This window comes from Sus scrofa, chromosome 11 (assembly GCF_000003025.6).
Source record: "Sus scrofa isolate TJ Tabasco breed Duroc chromosome 11, Sscrofa11.1, whole genome shotgun sequence".
NCBI classification, from domain to species: domain Eukaryota; kingdom Metazoa; phylum Chordata; class Mammalia; order Artiodactyla; family Suidae; genus Sus; species Sus scrofa.
This window is the reverse complement of record NC_010453.5, coordinates 46432917-46452895: the sequence shown is the minus strand read 5'-3', so window position 1 is coordinate 46452895 and position 19979 is coordinate 46432917. Positions and strand designations below refer to the sequence as shown.

The 19979-nt window shown below is 37.2% G+C and overlaps 1 protein-coding gene across 14 annotated transcripts in view; it reads left to right on the top strand.

Moving 5' to 3' along the window:
• The window catches only part of KLF12 (Kruppel like factor 12), a 674377-nt gene that overhangs the window by 202577 nt on the left and 451821 nt on the right, over window positions 1–19979 (top strand). For 4 of the 14 annotated variants that reach the window (XM_021065121.1, XM_021065115.1, XM_021065122.1 and 1 more), the window contains exon 2: window positions 6762–6817. The exons of the other annotated variants lie outside the window; for them this stretch is intronic. The gene's annotated coding sequence lies outside the window, so the exon portion shown is untranslated. The remainder of the gene's footprint in view (window positions 1–6761; window positions 6818–19979) is intronic. 14 annotated transcript variants of the gene reach the window in all.

Here is a 19979-nt window from a genome sequence, read left to right as displayed (position 1 = left end):
AGCACACGATAGTCCTTCTTCTGGTATAACTGCTTGTTGATTTGTCTTGTCCCTTCCCAATAATGAGCCCTGGAGAGCAGGAAATGAATTGTCTTCATAGTTAGTTTCCTGGCCTCTAACATAATGACTGATCATATAGTGCAAAAATACTTATTGAAAGAACAGTTTGAGGAGTAGAGTCCATATGACTGTCCTTTCAGTAGCTAAGTGCCAATATCATGGTCATTTTCTACCTAAGCCTTTTCACCTCTAATACATATATTTGACTCTATTAGCTATTCCACAACTCACTACATTTACCTGAAAATTATTTTCTTCTTGCTTTTACTCATTGGCAAATAAAAACAAAAACAAGAATGTATCATGTCAACGTTGCAGAATGTTTTTGAGGATAAACTTGTCCTAATGCCCGTAAAGCACCCAGTATGTAGAATCCTGGACATGTTTAGTGCTCAGTAAAAATCAGTCTGCTCCAAAGGTACAAACTTCCAGTTATAAGATACTAAGTGCTAGGGATATAATATGCAGTATGGTAAATATAATTAACACGGCTGTTTGTTATACATTGAAGTGGTTAAGAGTAAATCCTAAGAGTTCTCATCACAAGAAAAAAAATACCCTTTCTCTTTAAAAACATTTTTTTTGGAGTTCCTGTTGTGGCTCATGCTAACAAACCTGGCTAGTATCCAGGAGGACGTGGGTTTGATCCCTGACCTCGCTCATTAGGTCAAGGATCCAGTGTTGCCATCAGCAGAGGTGTAGGTCGCAGATGTGGCTCAGATCCTGCATTGCTGCGGCTGTGGTGTAGGCCGGCAGCTCCAGCTCCAGTTTGACCCTAGCCTGGGAACTTTCATTTCCATTTCCATTTAGGGTACAGTCCTAAAAAACAATACAAAAATGTTTTTTTAATTAAAGTATACTTGACTTATTATGTTATGCCAATTTTGGCTCTGCAGCAAAGTGACTCAGATGTATATATATACATACATATTCGTTTTTATATTCTTTTCCATCCTGGTTTATCCCAGGAGACTGGATAGAGTTCCCTGTGCTGTGCAGTAGGACCCGGGTCTCAATCATATCTCAATAAAACTGGAAGAAAATAATTTAGTCTCTATATTGACACTTCTCTTAGAAGCAGCCATTCAGAATGAATAGTAGCAACACAACAAGTAACTATTCTTTATTATGCAGCTACTGTAATACAGAAATTAGGCAGGGTGCATTTCATGTGTTAGCTGATTTATTATGTACTCTTTAGCAAGTAGGTATGTATAGTTGACTTTCAAATAATTGACACTTTTTGAGTGCTACATGTGAAGACCTTTTATAACTGGATTTTGTCTTATGAATATGAGTTCATGAATGCAGTTTTTTTCTTTTAGCTCTTGCGAAATGGGGCTGTCTGCCAAGTAACAGTCTGCCCACCCTCCCACCCCATGACTTTGCCATCTTTGATAATTCAAAAATATTTGAAAATTTTACTGCTTTTTCTCATTCATGAATGAAGAGTAGAAAAAGGGGAGAATGAAAGTGCTGGTTTTGAGAAACAGGGATTATTATATACTTGAGACAAATCATTAGGTGTGCTGAAAATTGATGAACCTTTATTGACAGTGTTTAAATGGAGATAAGCTGATAAATTGTAAAAAAAAAAAAAAGATGACAGAGCTTACAGAATGCTCTTACATTTAATTTTAATGCCACTATTTAATAGGATATAATTAGAGATTCTATAATATTCCTTTTGTCTCTGGGAATAGATGTCCTTTAAAATGTAAGCCTGGTCCTTTGACTTACCCATATTTGAGTTTGGTACAGGTTTTCAGGAATGTATTTTATATTAAAAATGAGATTTCCTCCTTTATCAAATATTCATTGAGTGCCTATGTGTGATGTTATGCTTTCTGTTTTAAGGATGTGGAAACTGACTTTCACCAAAGCAGTGCCATCATAGTCAATAGCCAGTTAACTTTAAAGCAGAGATTTGAAAACTGGAAAATCTTTGAACTTTCCTCTGTTACTCTTACCTCCCTTCAGCATTAAATATGGTATTCCGGTTAGTCCTATTACAGAGCAGAGCAAAAATGGGAATATTGCACAAATGAATGTTATCTTTATAGACTCTTTATTTGTAGATTGTATTGATATACATTTACTAAAACACATTTACTAGAATATTTACTTCAATGCAGCAGCCCAGTTCTGTTTGTTGATACATATACTAAAACAAATTAGGAGACTTAATCCAAAAAATTATTTTGGGGTGCACCTGCTCCAGGATGTTCCATAATGTTAATAGTAGACCAGCAAATTCTGGCCAATATATATTCTGCTATGTGTTAAAGCTATTAAAGTCAGAGGCATAATAAAAGTAATAAAAACATATATATCTATTAAAAATGCCTACTCTTCTGATACTTATTTGGCTCCTGCCATGTATCTGGAATTATATGTGAAAATGGGTAGGACATCATCACTAATGAGCTGAAAATCAAGTAGGGGAGCTAAGTTATGTAGACAATTATAATTCAAAGTAATTTGTGATAAAGGGATCCAGTGTGATAAGTTGCTTAAAATGTAGGGGAGAAAAATTGCTTCTATCATGGAAATCAGAGGTTTCAGGATTTTGTTTTTCATGGAAAAATTTTTACTTTTTATAGAAAAGAGAAAGCAGGAGTTCCCTGGTGGCTCAGTGGGTTAAGGATCTGGCATTGTCACTGCTGCAGTCAGTGCTGTGGTGTGAGTTTGATCCCTGGCCTGGAAACTTCCACGTGCCATGGACATAGCCAAAAAAAAAAAAAAAAAAAAAAAAGGCAAACCTGCAAGTAGAAGAAAGCAAATTTAATAGAAACAGCCTGATAGACATAGAGAACAGACTGTGGTTACCAAGGGGGAGAGGGAAGGGAGTGGGATGGACTGGGAGTTTGGGGTTAGTAGTTGCAAACTTATCTTTAGAATGGATAAGCAATGAGATCCTGCTGTATAGCTCAGGAACTATATCCAGTTTCTTGGGATAGATCATGATGGAAGATCATATAAGAAAGGGAATATATATATATATATATATATATGTGTGTGTACATATACATGTAAATATGAATGACTGGGTCACTTTGCTGTACACAGCAGAAGTTGACACAACATTGTAAATCAACTATAATGAAAAAAGTAAAAAAAAATTATTTTGGCAACTGTGGTGATTTCACACCTCCTTTTCTGTTACCATTTAGAGTTGATGGCCTTATGGTGTTTTGGCAAATTTTTATCGTTTGCTATATCACCAGAAAATTTTCTTTTCTGAAAATAGATCCAGAGATGTATTTGGCCAGTAGGGCACACAGTGTTACAATGAATTTAGAGTAGGTTTATTTGGATACATAAAAATAATGATGGTTGATTAATAAAAATATAAAAAATACACTTTATATGATGCTACCTAGCGAAAACATTTTCTCATTGCTGAAGAACATGTACTTCATTTATAAATAGTGGGAATTTGACCAAAAGTCTTTACACGTAGGAATAAGGTGTTTTTTTTTTTTTTTTTTTTTAATATAAGTACAATGGAAGGGAAAACTTGAAAACTAATCAATTTTACAGAAGGTCAGAGTCAGTTGTAATTTATCAGAGGTGTTGCTTGAAGGGGTATTTAGAAAGGAACTTTACCTTAGAGTGGTTGAATATTTAAAGAGTGGCATCCTCTGAAATGTGCATTAGCTTTTCTGCTCTACGTCTAAATACAGGACACTTAAGCAAACACACAAAATATTTCATTTTGAGAGATTATATAATGAGAAAGTAACTCGAAATCAGTCTATAAAGAACTTGATGGAATTTTTACTGTACACTCTCTATTGAGTATATTAGGACTATACCAAGGCTCTAGGCTGAAGGAGTTGTGTTATATATAAATAGCTTTGTAATTAAGCCAGTTTAGAATACTTTAGGAATATGGGCTAGCAAAAAACTACTGAGCGGCTTACAGAGTCGTTTTAGTTTCCTGCTGACAATTGTATAAGGTAGAGTGGACACAGTGAAAGTGAAATAACGAGAAGGTAGCCAAGTCAAAACTAGAACCTTGATATCCAACAGCAGTAAAATAGGGGCTTTTTTTGGTCTATTTCGCTCCCCTGCTGTTTTCCTAACTTTCCTTTGGTTTTACCAAGCAACATTTTGACAGTGTACATTGCGCAAAAGAGGTGCCGCTGTCTAGCGTAGCTGTTCAGTGGATATTATTGAGCGAATTCTTATCTCCTTCCAAAATGTACTTTATTTTATTTTATTTTTTTTTTTTTTGTCTTTTTGGTTGTTGTTGTTGTTGCTATTTCTTGGGCCGCTCCCACGGCATATGGAGGTTCCCAGTCTAGGGGTCAAATCGGAGCTGTAGCTGCCGGCCTACGCCAGAGCCACAGCATCGCGGGATCCGAGCCGCGTCTGCAACCTACACCACAGCTCACGGCAACGCCAGATCGTTAACCCACTGAGCAAGGGCAGGGACCGAACCCGCAACCTCATGGTTCCTAGTCGGATTCGTTAACCACTGCGCCACGACGGGAACTCCCCCCAAAATGTACTTTAAAGGGGCATGTAAGACTTCTGTATGCTGCAGGTGCAGCTGTATTGCACAGGGAACTATATCTAGTCACTTGTGATGGAAAATGATGGAGGATAATGTGAGGAAAAGAATGTGTATGCATATACATGTATGACTACGTCACTTTGCTGTACAGCAGAACGTTGTAAATCAATTCTAAGAGAAAAATATCAAAATCTTAAAAAAACGGGGTCATATAAAATCTCATAGAAGGAGTTCCCGTTGTGGCTCAGTGGGTTATGAAACCAACTGGTTGGTACCCATGAGGATGAGGCTCGATCCCTGGCCTTGCTCAGTGGGTGAAGGATCCGGCATTGCACTGAGCTGTGGTGTAAGTTGTAGACATGGCTCGGATCCTGTGTTGCTGTGACTGTGGGGTAGGCAGGCAGCTGCAGCTCCAATTTGACCCCTAACCTGGGAACTTCCATATGCCGCAGCTGTGACCCTAAAAAGCAAAAATAAGTAAATAAAAAAAAAATCCCATATAAAACAGCACAGAGAGATCAGTCCAATTAATTCTAGAAAAGATTATGCAGTTGGAAGGATCTATACTTTTTTTTTTTTTTTTTTTTTTTGTCTTTTCTCGGTTTCTAGGGCCACTCCCCTGGCATATGGAAGTTCCCAGGCTAGGGGTCTAATAGGAGCTGTAGCCATCGGCCTACACCAGAGCCACAGCTACGCGGGATCCGAGCCGAGTCTGCGACCTACACCACAGCTCATGGCAACACCGGATCCTTCACCCACTGAGCGAGGCCAGGGATCGAACCTGCAGCCTCGTGGTTCCTAGTCAGATTCGTTTACCACTGAGCCATGACGGGAGCTCCAGGATCTATACTCTTAAGAAAGTTATTTAGAAAGATGATTCTTCACTTGGCACATACCAGGGGTTCTATAGGTGCTGAAAACGCAAAAATTAAATGTGGGGGTTGTCGCAGTGTATAGGCAGGTTGGTGAAAAAGCAGCACAGCTAAGCCTAAAGGAAAGGCCATGCTAATGTATTCTGCCTCAGTTCATTTTCTTCTTGTAGATCTTTTATGTACCTAACAATAAAACCCTAGATAGTTTCAGATTCATGTTTTAGTCTCTTTTAAGTACTCTTAACCTTACTGGAAACCCCCCCCCCCTTTTTTCCCCATTTAAACAAGTGATTTTCTAAGGTTTTTCTCTTTCTAAAAATAGGTATTGCCCATTTATTGTACATAAAATGTGTATGATGTATTTTAAACATATTTAATGTTTACCACTAACTCAAAGCTAGATAGTGAGTATTTAAATGTGAATTTCTTGTTACTTTTATGGCTTATTTTTTCAAAGGAGCACAATTTGAGATCTGTAGGAAAGAAGCTCTGTTTTGCAGAAACTCACTCCTTGGGCAGGTTTACAAAGGCATCTCTGAAAAAAGTGGGGACAGGTGTATGGAGACGTTAAACTTCATATTTTAGTGAACTCCTTTCTCTTACTTAGCATTCCTTCTTCGTCTAGCCAACAACAGTGTTACATCCCCCCGAAACCTTCGTCCTCAGAACTCTTAGGTGTCCTTTATTCATTTTCTCCATATCTGTTAGTGTTAAAACACATATAACACAAAGTTTATCAATCACTGATTCCAAATATGGGGTTATTTTTGGGAGATGATCTTTTTTCCTTCAGTGTTGCCTGAGGGAAGTCCTTCTGCTTAGCTCCAACAACGCTAATCCATTAAAACCAAAGAAAACTGTTGCAGCATATTTTAAGGTATGATTATTTCAGTCTACTTGTCCATTAACTTACTGATGGGAAACATTTTGTTTCTAGTTCTTGCCACCAAAACCAGTACTGCAGTAAATGTCTTTATATGTCAGATCTATGGGATCGATCTCCAGGGTGGGCTTTTGGATTCAAAATGTTTCCACACTCCTTTGAAAAAAGGCTTTAATGGTTCCCCATTTCTACCAGCAGTGCGGGGAACTAGTTTCGTGAAACTCCCATCAGCAACGGTTGACACTTTTCTAGTCTGATAGTTGCATAGGGGTGTCTCTTATGACTCTGTTGGTAGGTAAATGGAATTCTTTTTCCAGGAGTCGTCCTTTATTCTTTGCTCACTTTTCTATTTGGTTATTGTCCTTTTGTGGGACTTCTTTATATATTATAGCTATTAACTATTTGCCTGATACTTGCATTGCAGATGGTTTTTTCAAATACGGATCTTTTGTCTCTTGTCTGTTGCAGAAGAATCTTTTGGTATGTAACATTTACAGTTTTAATATAATCAATTCTTTCTCTGGTTTCCTGTTTTTGTTGTATTTTTTTTGAAGACTTTTTTTCATAGATGAAATAGACACATCATCTCCTCTATTTAGATTTAAGTTTTCTTTCTATTTGATCATATCTTTAGTCCATTTGGAATTTTTAGTTGTTTTTGGTCCACCCTTACTTATTTACAGATGCATATCTAGTGCATTGTATCCAGAACCATTTTTAAGGCAATGTGTCTTTTTTTTTTCCCCCAATAAATATAAATGTCACAGTTGTTCTCATATATCATATGACAGTACCAGATTTTTTTCTTTTCAAAATTATTTTTCTTAGATAGTCTCAGACATGTAACTAGGTTTCCTATCTAAGGGATATTTGACCAATTGTTCTACCTCCCCAGGCAAAAATTATGTAAAAACCCTGTTGTGATTTTAATTGGAATTAAATTATATATAATGTGATTGGTTTTTATCCACTGATTTGCTATTTGTTTTCTATTTGTTTGTTTGTTTGTTTTTTAACGGGCCCGCACCTGCAGCATTTGGAGATTCCCAAGCTAGGGGTCGAATTGGAGTTGCAGCTGCTGGCCTATGTCACAACCACAGCAGGGCCAGATCCAAGCTGTGTCTGCAACCTCCACCACAGCTCACAGCAATGCCAGATCCTTAACCCACCGAGCGAGGCCAGGGATCGAACCTGCGTCCTCATGGATGCTAGTCAGATTTGCTTTCCACTGAGCCACAGTGGGAATCCCTATTTGTTTTCTATTTGTCTTAGCTGTTCTTTCCTCTTATTTTCCTCTTTCTTGCCTTTTTTGGGCTTAATTATTATTATTTTTTTAATATTCTATTTTGTCTCTACTATTCGCTTCTTAATTATATCTCTTTTATATTTTTAGTAGTTACTCTAGGGTTTACAATATATACAACATTAACTTCTCCCACTTCTTGTAGGATGTCAGAATCTTACAATGGTATGCTGCCATTTTCTTTCTCTCCCATTGTTCATGCTGTTTTCTTAATACATCTTATTTATACATGTTATAAACTGTACATTCCCTAGTTATTGTTTTTGCTTTAAAGAGCCAATTATGCATCTTTTGTATTTAACAATTTTTTTTTCTAGTTCCATAGTTCTTTATTTTCTTTTCTTTTTTTGTCTTTTCAGGCTCGCATCTGCAGCATATGGAAGTTCCCAGGCTAGGGGTCAAATTGGAGCTGCAGCTGCCAGCATACACCACAGCCATAGCAACACAAGTTCCAAGCTGCATTTGAGACCTACACCAAAGCTCCCAGCAATGCTGGATCCTTAACGTACTGAGTGAGGCCAAGAATCAAACCCTTGTCCTCATGGATACTAGTTGGGTTCATTATTCCCAGTTCTTTATTTTCTTGTGGTAAGTTTTGATCTAGTATCCATTACTTTTGCCTGAAAAAATTTCTTTAGCATTTCTTATAGTGTAGGTCTGCAGGCAGTGGCTTTTCTCAGCTCTGGCTTGCCTGAAAAAGTCTGTTTTCCTTTGTTTATGAAATATTTTATCTGGGTTTTGACTTCTAGGTCAACAACTTTCTTTTAAAGATTTTGTTCTGTTATCCTCTATCTTACATAGTTTCTGAGAGATATCTTTTGTTATTCTGATCTATGTTCCTCTGTAGGTAATATTTCTTTTTTTTTTTAACTTTTGCTATGAAGTGCAGAGATGTGTTGTTATTTGTAGTTATCCCGCTTGGATAACTATAAGCTTCTTTGATCTCTAGTTAATATCATTCCTGATTTTTCAGATTTTCATCTATTTTTGAATATTTCTTCTGCCCCTTTTCCATCTCTTCTTCTGGACTATTTTACAAGTGCCTTAGTCCAACTTATATTGTTTCTTAGGTTTTGGATAATCTGCATTCCTACCCCTTTTCAGTTTTCAGTCAGAGTCATTTCTATTGATCTATCAAATTTACCAGTTCTTCCTATTGTGTCTAGTTATTTGTAAGCCCAGGGAAAGCATTCTTCATCTTTGATATAAAATAATTTGTTAATATTTTCATAGGACTTTACAGCATTTTCCACCTCTTTGCTGAATTTTTGTTTATTCATGTTGTCTTTTTCTCTATATATTTTTACGTTTTAATCACCAAGTGTCTATTTGATAGTTTCAGCATTTCTGCCATCTCAGGGTCTGATTATGTTGATAGCATTATCCCTTGGCAATGGGTATCTTTTCTTGCTTTGTTTTGGTGTCTTGGAAGTTTTGGTTGGCTGCATGACATTATGGTGAGGTAAATATTTATTAAGCTAAGACATGGATATGTCTCTTATTCTGCATATGTTGGTATCTGTGGAGGGGGGAAATGAGTCAGTTTGCTCAGTAGATGGACTGAATTATTGCTCTGTTGTTGCAAGTGAACTGTCACATGATCAGAGACTTCAGGTTCCTTCAGGAATGGATCGCTTTTACCTGGTGACTTCTGTGAGACCCTGGATGCTACAGTTTTATTTATTTTTTTCAGTGTTCCTCCTATACCCTCAACTTTCAGCCAGCCCTCAACTCAGGTGACATAAGAAGTCCTTTTCTGTGCTTTTTGCCTCTTATCTTGGCAGTAGTCTGGGTGAAATTGTGGATGGGTGAGTGTCTGGGGTCTCCGTTTCCCTACACCAGCTGCAATTTTAGGCTGGCCTGAATGACCAAGCCTGAGCTAGGACTTGTCAGCATGTCTGTTCTTTTTTTTTTTGTCTTTTTGCTATTTCTTGGGCTGCTCCAGCAGCATGTGGCGGTTCCCAGGCTAGGGGTCCAATTGGAGCTGTAGCCACCGGCCTACACTAGAGCCACAGCAGTGCGGGATCTGAGCCGCATCTGCAACCTACACCACAGCTCACAGCAACGCCGGATCGTTAACCCACTGAGCAAGGGCAGGGATCGAACCCTCAACCTCATGGTTCCTAGTTGGATTCGTTAACCACTGCACCACAACGGGAACTCCCAGTGTCTGTTCTTTTGACACAAACTCTGCCTTATGTCAGTAGTAGGCTATTTTGCCAGTGAGTTTCTTATCCTCCGTTGGTATGACTGACCTTGTATTGGCATCACTGCAAAATTCTGGGCCCAAGTAAGTTTCTTGCCCTACCCCAGGAATAGATGAGTTTATTAACCTAGTGTTCAGTGCAGGGTCAGTTGTGTACATGATTTCTGTCTCTCACCCAGTGGTTGCTCTTCTTTGAACTGGAGGAGAGGGCAGTTCCTGTCATGACGCAGCAGTTAGTGAACCTGACTAGCATCCATGAGGACGTGGGTTTGCTCAGTGGGTTAAGGATCCAGCATTGCTGTGAGCTGTGGTGTAGGTTGCAGACGCAGCTTGGATACTGTGTTGCTGTGACTTTGGCATAGGCCGGTGGCTACAGTTCCAATTGGACCCCTAGCCTGGGAACCTCCATCTGCCACGGTGTGGCCCTGAAAGACAAAAAGACCAAAAAAAAAAAAAAAAAAAAAAAAAAAGGAAAAGAAACTTGGGAAGAGGGATAGACCAAGGGTCTCTTTCTCCTAGTGGCAGATATCTTTTTCTCCTCTAATAGCAGTTCACCTTTGCCTGGAGGGAGCAGGAGTATTTATTGTCCCTTTCCCTGTGGCAGATGGCTTTTACTTCATTTCATCTTAGAGTCTGGGATGAGGTCAGTTTTTATTCTTGTGCCCCAGTGGTAGCTGTTCTCTGCGGGCATGCCAGCACTGCCAAGGGGTCTCTCTTAGATCTCCTTCTCTTTTTCCATCCTTTTGTCTTAGCACCTGGAGGAGGATTGTGCAGAAGAGCTGGTGAGTGGCTGTGGAGTGTCCTTGCATCTGGGTCTTACTGGGATAGTAAATGATTTTGCCAGCCCACATTTAGCTTTTAAGAATTTATTACAATTTCAGTGAGTTTTTATTGCTTAAAAATTAAAACAAGATCTTAATTCCATTAAATATTCTGCAGTAAAAAATATCTAACATAAAATTTACCATCGTCTTTAACTGTTTTTAAGTGCACAATTCAGTAATGTCAACTATATTCACATCGTTGTGCTCCATATCTCAAAGTTTTTCTTCTTGTGGAACTGAAACTCTTGACCCATTGAAGAGCAACTCTCCATCACTCCCTCCCCAGGGACACTGGCAGCCACCCTTTTGCTTTGTGTTTCTTATCAGCTTTTATGACTGTTCTCAATTTTTCCATTATTGTGGCCAAAGACACTTCTTGTTTCTCTATGAAAGGGCAGTTCACCTGGTTGCCTTGTGAATTAGACTTTCTGGTCTCAAAATCATTATGAATCTGTAGAGTATTCATTCACAGTACATAAGTCCTTTCCTTTCCTTTCCTTTTATTTCCTTTTTTTTTTTTTTTTTTTTTTTTTTTTTTGTTTTGTTTTTTTAGGGCTAGACCCACAGCATGTGGAGGTTCCTAGGTTAGGGGTCAAATTGGAGCTGTAGATGCCAGCCTACACCACAGCCACAGCCACAGCCACGCCAGTTCCAAGTCACATCTGTGACCTACACCACAGCTCATGGCAGCACTGGATCCTTAACCCACTGAGCAAGGCCAGGGATTGAACCTCATGGATGCTAGTCAGATTCATTTCTGCTGAGCCGTGATGGGAACTCCTACATAAGTATTTTCTTTTTATACTCACTTAGCTTAAATGTGCTTAGGTTTTATTTTTTCCTTTCCTATTCCTTTGGTAATACTCATTGAACCATATATCTATACGTACACGTACATTTTATGTATATAAAACCTACTGGTAGAGATTTTTTTCTCCTTTTGGTAACTGTTACAGAGCTTTCGAGGACTTGCTAATATTGAACTATCCTTGCATTAGGGAACAAACCCTATTAAAAATTGTTTGTTGTTTGGTGTAACTTTTAATGATTCTATTTGATAAATTGGCAAGATACTTAGAATATATACATATATATTCACAGGTGAGATTCATCTGTAACATTTTTATTGGTGCTGAATCAGATTTTTATATACAAATTTTGGTGGATACATGACTTAGCCTAGAAAATACTCATATCTTTCCATGAGTTGTAATTGGAACTGTCTCTGAAAGGCCAATACTTGGATCATAGTTTTTATTTTCCAGTAGGAGGCATGAAATCTTTTTTCCAATTTCTCCTTTGTATTTGTCCATTAAAGTTTTCTGCTGCTTTTTGGATCAAATTTTGGCTAGGGAATTGTCCTTTTGCTTTTTAAAAATTTGTATTAATTTTTAGTTGAAATATAATTGATATATGTAACATTATCTCAGGTGACTTGATACATGTCTGTGTTGTGAGGTGACTATCACGGTAATATATGGTTATATCCATCATGGTACATAGTTAACAATTTTTTTTTCTTGTGAAAAGAATCTTTTTTTTTTTTTTTTTTTTTTGTCTTTTTGCCTTTTCTAGGACCGCTGCCCCAGCATATGGAGGTTCCCAGGCTAGGGATCTAATCAGAGCTGTAGCCACCGGCCTATGCCAGAGCCACAGCAACTCAGGATCTGAGCCACGTCTTTGACCTACACCACAGCTCACAGCAACGCTGGATCCTTAACCCACTGGGCAAGAGCAGGGATCGAATCCGCAACCTCATGGTTCCTAGTCGGATTCGTTAACCACTGCGCCAGGACGGGAACTCCATGAAAAGAATGTTTTAAGGGTTACTCTTTTAGCAACATTCAAATATGTGATACATTGTTATTGTCGCTATGCTGCACATCTTCAGGATTTATTCTGTAACTAGGACTTTGTAGTTTTTGATCCGCCTTCACCCATTTTGCCCACCCTGGACCTAGCCCCTGTCAACCAGCAGTCTCTCCTCTGCATCTCTGATATCTGTATGTATGCATTCGCTGTATAGGCTTTTAAATTTGTTTCCTTGAGATTACATGTAGTATTCCTTAATAAATAATTACTTTCTTTTGTAACATATATGTAGCTTTTTTCTTATTTTTCATTTTGTGTCATTAAAAAAAATTCTCTTATTTCCTTAAATGGTCCACATGTTCGTTTACTATTTTATTATTTTTTTCTAAAAATTCTTTTGTATTTTTGATCATTTCTACTCAGTTTTTCCCTTGTTTTCTTTTTCATGACTTTTTGCTTATATTTTCTCAATTCTTTGTCTTTTTTTTTTTTTTTTGGCCTTGTTCTTTAACAAAATAAAATCTTTGGCATTCCCGTTGTGGCTTAGTGGGTTAAGAACCTGATGTAGTGTCCCTGAGGATTTAGGTTCAATCCCTGGTCTTGCTCAGTGAGTTAGGGATCTGGTGTTGCTGCAAGCTGCTGTGTAGGTTGCAGATGTGCTTGGATCCATTGTTGGCGTAGCTGTAGTGTAGGCCTGCAGCTGCAGCTTGGATTTGATCCCTGGGATCTTCCATATCCCTGGGAACTTCTATAATGCTGCAGGTGTGGCCATAAAACAAACAAACAAAAAAACCCTTTAAGCATTGAAGTTTGAAATAGTATGAATATATCCTTTGCTATATTCTGTATGGTTGTATGGAGGCCTTAGTCTCTTTTTCATTTTTCTAGATAGATTGTCATTTTATTGTTGCTTTCTTCTTTGAGTCAAGGATTTCTAGAAATGTGATTTACATTTCTGATTATTATTTTAGGTGTTCAGTTTGTATTTACATCTAAATCTTGATTTACATTCAGAGATTGTAACTTGTAAAGTATTCTCATTTTTAAATGAGTATGATTTTTTTAATGTAAGTATATGCTTTACTTATATAAATATTCTCTAGAGATTTGAATAACGGCATCTTCTCTACTGAGGAAAGTTAGTCTGTTTTTCATCTGCTAAATTGAGTTTATCGATTTTTAAATTCAGTTATATTATGTTCTATATTCTGTTACATTTGATTAATTCAGAGAGTGATGTATGGAGTATTACATTCTAATCATATTTTTATAGCTTCATTAAATTTTTAAAATTAAAAAAATTTTAAATTGTTGAAAAATATTAGTCACATAAAAACTTAGTCCTCTTAACTAATTTTAAGTATACAGTTCAGTAGAGTTAAGAATGTTCACATTTGGAATTCCCAGTGTGGCACATTGGAAACGAATCTGACTAGTGTCCATGGGGATGTGGGTTCGATCCCTGGCCTTACTTAGTGGGTCAGGGATCTGGCATTGCTGTGAGCTGTGGTGTGGATCGCAGACGTGGCTCGGATCCCACTTTGCTGTAGCTGAGGTGTAGGATGGCGGCTACAGCTCCGATTTGACCCCTAGCCTGAGAACTTTCATATGTCCCTAGCCTGGGAACTTTCATATGCCACCAGTGCAGCTCTTAAAAAAAAAATAAAATAAAAAATAAAAAGAGTATTTATATTGTTGTACCACACAGCTGCAGAACTTTTTCGTCTTGTAAAACTGAAACTCTCTCCCCATCGAAGTATTCCCCATTCCCCCTTTCTGCAATCCCTGGCAAGCAACAACCTTACCTTCTGGGTCTTTGAATTTGACTAATTATATACCTTGTATAAGTCAAATCATGTATTTGTCTGTTTATGTCTGGCTTATCTCAATTAGCATGGTGTCCTCATCCATATTATAGGACATGTCAGGATTTCTTTTTTCTTTTTTTTTTTTTTTTTGAGATTGAATAATATTTCATTGTATGTGTACAACATGAACGTGGATGTTTGGATGACTTCTGAATCCCTGCTTTAAATTTCTTTAGGAATAATGTAACCAGCAGTGGAATTGCTATATATTGTAGTAATTCTCTGTTTAATTTTTGGGGGACTTGCTATACTGTTTGTCACAGCAGCCACACCATTTTGCAGTTTCATCAGAAATGCACAAGGGTTCCAGTTTCTCCACAGCTTGGGTAATACTTGCTATTTTCAGGATCGTTTTAAAAAAACAGCCATTCTGAAGGGTTTGAAGTGATAGTGCATTGTGGTTTTAATTTGCATTTCCATGATGATTAGTGATGTTGAGCATCATTTCATGTGCTTACTGGCCATTTGTATATCTGCTTTGGAGGAATATCTGTTCAAGTCCTTCCCCCATTTTTAAGTTGGATTTTTGTTGTTGCTGTTGAGTGGTAGGAGTTCTTTATATATTGTGGATACTACCCTTGCAGGTATCTGATTTGTAAGTATTTTTCTCTCATTCTGTGAGTTGCCTTTTCATTCTGTTGATAGTTCTTCGATGCACAGAAATGCTCAGTTTTGCTTTAGTTCATTTTATCTGTTTTCTTTTCTTGCCTGTGCTTTTTGTGTCATATCCAAGAAATCATTGGCAAATCCATTATCATGAGGCTTTTCTCCTGTGTTTTATTTTTAAAGCCTTATAATTTTATGACTTCATTAACTTTCCTTGTATATTTACATGTATATTTTTTGGTGCATATAACTCCCTGACTCTTAAATATTATCCTTTTTTGTATTGAATGACTTTAAAATTAAATTCATCGTAGACTGATACTACTATTGCCATTCTTTTTTTTTTTTTTCCTTTTTGAAGACTTTGAATGTATCTGGTTTTACTATACTAGTTGACTTATTCTGTTATTACCTTCTCCTTTTTTAATTTGTTTTAATTTTGTTTTATAATATAGAGTAGTGTTTTTTTCCCAGCATTTTTAAAACCCATTTTTATTATCTCAGTTTTTTTGGTAGTCATATTTAGCATAACAATCCCTATGTTTGTCTTAATTATGACATTTTACTCATTTCTTCTTCATTACATTTGTAAATTTAATCAAATTATATTTACATCCTTTTATTTCCTATGCGATCTCCTTTAATTTGCAAAACACACTGCACTTTGCTGTTTGACTGATGGTCAGTATTCCAACCCCAGCTTCATGGCTATAGCTCAGATAATGCTGATGTGTGAGAAAGAAAATATACCATTTCCTTAAGACACCTCTGATAAAAATTTTTTGTTACATACTGCCATCACCAGAACATTTTAACAGTAACAGATACACAAATATACAGCAGATACACAAATCTCTGATGTCTGCCGCGTGAAAGGCCCCTCTTAGATGCGATGCCACTGGTTGGATGTAGCTTACGGTGGTAAGAATAAAGAAATAGATTTTCCACTACATCTTGCAGCCAAGTGACTGCCATTTTTCTTCCATTCTCTCTTTTGTGAGCTTTCATTATCCTGGTGTCCTGATATAGCGGGGTCCTAGGGATGTTTTATTCTAAGGATATGAGTCTGTGGACACATTGTACTGCTAGCACTATTTTCTAATTTGCGAGAGATTTCTATTTTAAGAATAGTTCATTGCAGGTTCCCATTGTGGCACAGTGGAAACGAATCGGACTAGCACCCTTGAGGATGCGGGTTCAGTCCCTGGCTTCACTCAGTGGATTAAGGATCTGGCACTGCTGAGAGCTGTGGTGTAGGTCATAGATGCGGCTCGGATCCCGCATTGCTGTGAATGTGGTGTAGGCCGGCAGCTGCAGCTCCGATTCGACCCCTAGCAGATGCAGCCCTAAAAAGCAAAAAAAAAAGAATGGTTTATTGGTCTCTTCAGTTAATAATGCAAATGTTGGACAGAAAAATTATTTCAGTCCTAATGATAGTTTAAAGAAGTTTTGAAATTGTTAATCCCAGTTTCTAACCTTAGCTTGAAAATCCTAACAGTCTTTGATCTCCGTATCGTCAGAATATTTTCTGAAACGTCTTGCTGTGACATCATCAACTCTGTGCTGGGAACAATCATAGTCATGGAAATCAACTAATTCCCATTGCGTGTTTATAATGTGCCTGGGATTGTGTTTAGATCTTGCCTTAGTTTGGTTGGGGTACCTTAGCACAATGCTGCCGACTGAGTAGCTTAAGCAACAAACATTTCTTTTCTCATCGTTCTGGAGACTCGAAGTCCCAGACCAGTGTTGATGCGACTTTCTTCCTGGGCTTTCTTCATTGTTTGCGCTGTTTTTTAAAGTAACATGGTCAAGCTGAAGCTGCCATGTTTCATATCGAGTAGTCTGTCTCTGTGGTGAATGTAGAAGATTTTTTTTTTTTTTTTAAATCTTTCTTTGTCATTTACTCTTCTGGCTCAGCCCCTCTGGCAACTCTTAGAGCAGGACCTGACACGTGTCCTGACACCACAGTTAGGAAGACTCTTTATGCTCTGTGATTGGGGTCAGCAAAATTTTGCATAAAGAGCCAGGAAGTAATAAACATTTTAGACTTTGCTGACCACATAAGGTGTCTGTGTGTGTGTGTATATATATATATTTTTTCCACACACACGCACACACTTACAAGCCTTATATATATGTGTGTTGTGTATAAAATAACCCTTTAAGAGTGTAAAAACTCTTTTAGAGAGTAGGCCTTACAGATAAGGGGCTCTCTTTGGTTTGCTGACTCTTGTTCAATGATATAATAATATCTTAACTTAGGGATCCCTTCATTTGAAAAGACAATAATTATGAACAGCTTAAAATCTGAACCAAGTTATGACCGATTGAACTTTATAGCTTTCTAACCTCAAAGACTGAACAAGTCTAAACATAGTCAGACAAATGCTTTAGTTTGATTTATCTTTGCCTTTTTAAAAGTAAATTGAACCTTAAGAATATATATTTCAAAGATCCAAAAAAGAAAGAAGAAGCGTGCCATCTTGATGATTTCCCGAATAATACTACTTTAAAAGACTCTGTTTCTGTTTAGTAACTGATAGTACTTTGAACAGACCATTTCTTTTTCTTTGGCACAGATGTTTCTCTGTGAGAGATGTTGTGTTGTACTTTTAAAGATGCTCCAACAAAGTTGTGTTCTTTAGGATGAATGATTAAATGGGCATTTCAGATCATCTTGTGAAAAGACTTTATTACTTGAGCGTCTTCTCTTTTTTTCACTTAACATCTCCTGAAACATCCCAAATAAAGTGCTTGCAGCTTTAAAAACTCCACAAATTATGTCAGGATTCTTTTAAATTCTTTCAAGGTAAGGTAGTCTAGCCATCTCAAACATCACTGATTCTTAATTCTAGCAAAACTGTTGCAGAGTAGGTATTATAAAAACATTATACTGAGCTTAAAATAAAAAGAATATTAAGGATATTTCAAAAGCTGGCTTGCAACTCAAGCCTTCTTTCAGACTATAGTAGAGTTCCCGTTTATTCTTTCTTTCTCCCACTGAGAACATTGAGTTCAAGTAAATTGATAAAATTTCTTAGGCAAAAGGCAATTTTGGATACAAATTACTTTATAGAAATCCGTCTCAAATGGACAATTAGAATACTTCGTAGTTAGTCTCTTGTGCTTCGTGTGGTACTTATTTCCTATTTCTAGGGTACAGACCCCTCCCCACCCCAGCCCCACCAAGTCCTAACCTCAGGCTCCTTTTTTAGGCTTCTCTCTCACCACCACCACACCCTGCCCCCTTCTTTCAGAGAAACTCAGGTCAAGTAAATTCAGATTAACTGTGATAATGATTGGTAAAGTCTGGCAAAAAAAGATGGTGAGTTATTTAAGCCCACTCCATTTGTAAAATGGGCATCGTATTTATTCTGCATTTGTGGAGAGAATTACAGAAGCTGTGTGCAGAGCTTCGTCACAATGCATGGCACAGATGTGGCCCATCCAGAGCCCTGGGTATTATTGTTAGACACTCTTCTGCTCTCCAATCTAGAGAGGAAGAGCGAGAGAAGACAATGTGTAAGAAGTTGTTCAGTGCATAACTTCTAACCTTCAAGCTGTGGTAAGCATTGTAGTAGAGGGAAATTAATGGTAAATTCCTTCCAGAGGGTGGAAGAAGCTCTTTTGAGGGATGGGCTGTGAACCACACCTTGATGGGTGGGTTGCTTTAATGGGTGGAGGGAGAGGAAAGGGCTGTCCAGACACAGGAAGCAGCTTAGCTCAGGGTGAGGCAGGAAGTGCTGGGTGTGTATAGGGCCGAGGTCCACTGTGGCTGATTTTCAAGCCCACAGCAGTGCTTTCTTTGGAGAGGTACCGTGCTTTCAAAGATCGCTTTGAAAGATTCAAGCCAACAGAGCAACATGAGAGATTTCACTTAAATCTCAATTTCCAGTTTTTCTTGAACCTTTGGACGCTTTTACAAGCATTCATTGACGCTCACCACTATTCTTTAAGCTTACGCTATTTTAATTAATACATTTTCACATTTTAATATATTTCAAATCTTTTCCTTTTTTATTTCGGAAATGGCTTGGTTATTAATGCTGCTTTATTAGGTGTGTTCTTGTGAGACATCTCTGCTGGCTTGGATTGATGTCTTTATCATGTTAAGGAAGCATCCTTTCATTTTTTTCACTAGGAATTATCAAGAATAGACTTTGGATTTTAGCAAATGCTCTTGGGCATCCTGTGATTTTTCTCTTTGACTTATTGATGTTTTGTATGATAGCATGTTTCTTTTCAATAATAAACTAGTAAGTTTCCCCATGTTTTTCTGTATCCCATTGCACCAGAATGATCTTTTCTTTTAAAAGTCGTTATAAAACATATTATCTGTTCTTTAAATGTTGGAAACTTGATCTGTCTTTTTAAAATAATTATTTTCCCCCTGCACCCCAGCAAATCTGTTATGTAGTGATGGATTCTGTCAGATTCCCTACTTCTTTTAAATCAGTATTGATTGATATCCATGGTTACTTCCAAAATAATTTTGTGGCTATTTTCAAATTTAGTAGCATAAGTTTAACCATACTATATTAAAAATTTTATTTGATAGTTGAATGCAGTTTTTAATTACATGATTTTGAATTTCTTTCTTTAAAATAAACTAGTTTATAATTTTTTTTACTTTTGGTTTTCCTGTTTCATTGAGATATAATTGACATATAGCACTATGTAAGTTTAAGGTATGTATGGCATAATGATTTGACTTAACATACGTTATGGTGTGATTACCAAAATAAGTTTGGTGAGCATCCATCATTTCATATAGATACAAAGTATTTCCTTGTAATGATAACTCCTAGGATTTATTCTCTCAACAACTTTCATGTATGACATACAGAGTGTTATTTATATTACTCATGTTGTACATTGCATACCTATGACTTGTTATCTATAATTGGAAGTTTGTACCTTTGATCACCTTCATCCAAATCCCCTTTTCTACTCCTCTGATCTTTTTTTCCATGGACTTGTTTTTTTTTTTTTTTTTTTTTTTTGCTATTTCTTGGGCCGC